Source organism: Carassius carassius, chromosome 47 (assembly GCF_963082965.1).
Source record: "Carassius carassius chromosome 47, fCarCar2.1, whole genome shotgun sequence".
In the NCBI taxonomy this organism is placed as follows: Eukaryota; Metazoa; Chordata; class Actinopteri; order Cypriniformes; family Cyprinidae; genus Carassius; species Carassius carassius.
In genome coordinates this window covers 1,522,041-1,525,000 of record NC_081801.1, presented here as the reverse complement: position 1 = coordinate 1,525,000, position 2,960 = coordinate 1,522,041, and the positions used below count along the sequence as shown (strand labels likewise).

At 40.0% G+C, this 2,960-nt stretch overlaps 1 protein-coding gene across 1 annotated transcript in view; it reads right to left on the bottom strand.

The window, feature by feature from the left end:
* The window catches only part of LOC132130739 (synaptic vesicle glycoprotein 2C-like), a 51,296-nt gene extending 50,205 nt beyond the window's left edge, over window positions 1-1,091 (bottom strand). The window contains exon 1 of the mRNA XM_059542533.1: window positions 824-1,091. The gene's annotated coding sequence lies outside the window, so the exon portion shown is untranslated. The remainder of the gene's footprint in view (window positions 1-823) is intronic.
* Between the last annotated feature and the right edge of the window lie 1,869 nt (window positions 1,092-2,960).

Genomic DNA, 2,960 nt, shown 5'->3' with positions numbered 1-2,960 from the left:
ATTATATGGTGTTTTGGTCCTTTTTTGAGCTTGACAGACATGCATACCAATTTTTTATATATATCAGAAAAATATTTTCTCCTTTTGTATTCAACAGTGGAAAAAAAATACAGTGTACAAGCTTTAAAATATTGAATGTTTGCTCTCGAACAATTTTTCTGCCTCTTAAATTCAAAATGAATTTATAATGGATTACAAATAACAGTTTTTAACTTTTTTGTTAGCACATATTAATTATGCAACGGCGCACAACCTCGTAAATTCCTGCTTAAAATCTCAAATTCTATAATTTTAAATGTCCACCCTAACACAGTCCAGTTTAATTTGAAAAATATAATTAACACATAAATATATATGTGTTTGCATATTAATTAGTACACCTTTATTATACCTTTGAGCAAAACCATACAACCATGACATAGGCCTACAAGAGAAGTTACAGTAATTGTTTCATGCGTTTTGCATTCTTGGCTTTTTTTTTTTTTTTTTTATAGGCTACACACTTCAAGAGAATTTTTTTTTATCACAGATGAAACGCCATAAATATAAATCAGATTCGACACCGCTTTTAATTAGAAGCGTTTACACGGGACACGTTCCGCTGTAATTATTAATTAATGTACACAAGCTTAAGATTTGCGTCTTTGTGTTGCATTCGTAACCTGGCGTGTTCTGTTAAAAACACTTCAACTTTTTTTTTAATGCGTGCCGAAACCGCGCGAACGCAACAACGCGTCCGTTTGAACGTTCCCCGTATGAAGCTAAAGTTAATTTTACGTTTTAGACTTGTGCGTAAAACCTGCAGAAAAACTCAATCACTTACCGAATGTGCGCGAGTCCAGATTTCACGGGCGCGCGGCCATCTGAGCGCGTGAACGCGGATCTTCCTTTAGCGTTATTCTTTCTCTCCTCACAATGCAGCAGCGGCCGCGCTCTCTGCAGCACTTGAAGAAAAGATAAGAAGTGATGGAGAGAGAGAGATAGAAGGAGGGAGGGAGAGAGAGGAAATCAATAGTTGTATGGCGGGCAGCCCCGCTGAATGTAACGCGACGGGGGGCAGGGGAGCAGAATGAGCGCGTTAGGATCATAGTGAGGATAAATGATGACTGTATGCGTGGATTCGAACACCACACCCACTCGTGACGCATTGCTCTTTCTCCGCGAGTCACGATTCTCTGGAGTCTCTGGGGCATTTTCCTGCTTTTGTTGGAGTGACTCGTGTTTCGGTGTTTTTAACTTTCTGCGCTTCCCCCGAGACTCACGCATCAATAAGAAAAAAACCGCGGCACTGTGGTTCTGAAGGCGACTCATAGCCAGGCAGGAGATCATGTGATCTGCTCAGACTCGAGCGGGACGCTCGGAATGGAACTCTCCAAGGTTCTGAAGAAGAGAACACATAGAACTGCACTAGACTCGGGCACGTGCTCTCTCATACACATGCGCTTCCGCAAGTGACGTCACTTGCAGTCTTTTTTATTTTATTTTATTTTATTTCTTTTAAATTGAATCCCTCAACATTTTACAAAAGTAGCCAGGTGATGAAGACAACATTAAGGGAACAAAATATAAATGTTGCTTCACCAACTGCAATCGACACAAATCCTGTGTGTTGCCAATGGAAAAACGATTAAAACTAATCTAGTACCATAACGTACAGGGTCCTGCAAGTCACCTGTTGGAGAAAAAGACAAGACCTGCATATCTAAAAAAAAATAGTTTTAATCATTTAACCGCCACAGCGTATTTTCTCCATTGGCAACACGCACGATTTGTGTCGATTGCAAGAGACCTTGCAGGAAGTGGAGAGTGCAGGTGTTGCTCTTTTATGTTGTCTTCACCACCTGCTTTTGTAAAATGTTAAGAGATTCAATTTAAAACAAATAAATAAATAAAAAAGATTGCAGGCGATGTCACTTGTGGAAGAGCAGGTGTCCGAGAGTGCAAGGTAGAACTGAAGCATCCAGAACAAACCCCACACAGCAGATTCATACACTAGAGAACCCTGTAGAACCACACAGATCAGATTTGAACAGATCTTAGAATCTGAAACAGAACATCATAGATCAAAAACATAAAGATCTACTGTACAAACCCTAAAGAACCACAAAGGTCAGATTTACATTAAATATCTCTACTAAGAATCACACAGAACCACGTACATCACATTTACACAAAATAGATCTATAAAGAACCGTCCGCATCTGCACAAAACAGATCTACTCAGAACCATATAACAGAATATCGTAGATCAGATGAATATATAACAGACTCTATAAAACTACACAGGACTGATCTTGTATAGAGTGTAACCACATAGAACAGACCCAAATGCACAAGTGAATATGAAAGGAAACGTTCACGATCGCCTCCCCTCAGAACCGTGACATCAGCTGGGATCAGAAGCTCCAGAGTTTTAGCTGAAGTTCACAGCACTGACTCTAACAGGAGTTCTGATGGGTTTTTAAGTCAGTGTCCATTAACATCACAAAGGCATAAAATAAAGACGAGGAGCTTGTGTGAAATGAGTTCCTGCCTCAAGGAGGTTTTTTTGTTTTGTTTAGAGCTATAACGGTTCCCTGGAGAGCTGTTGGGAGAGAAATCCATCTCACATCCTATCCGGCCTCTCCACCCGCACGGAAAGAACCACCCCGAACTCTATCATTCAGCTCTCCTCCTCTTGGAAGTCTTGAGAATCAAAAGAGGGATGAAGATGCAGGAAGGAAGAGTGCAGGGTTCCCTGCTCATTCTAATGGCCACAATAAATATGCTAATGCACTCGCATTCACATCCAACACCAGCTGTTTCGAGTTTTTCAGCTCAAATGGGCACTCTTAAAGTTTCCTTCTCTCTTACCATTCAAGAAACTTTACTGGCATGATAAAAACAGCTTTACATTTCCAAAGCTTTAGTAAAATTATACTGTATATACACATATTCAGATTAAGTTGATTTATTTCAGT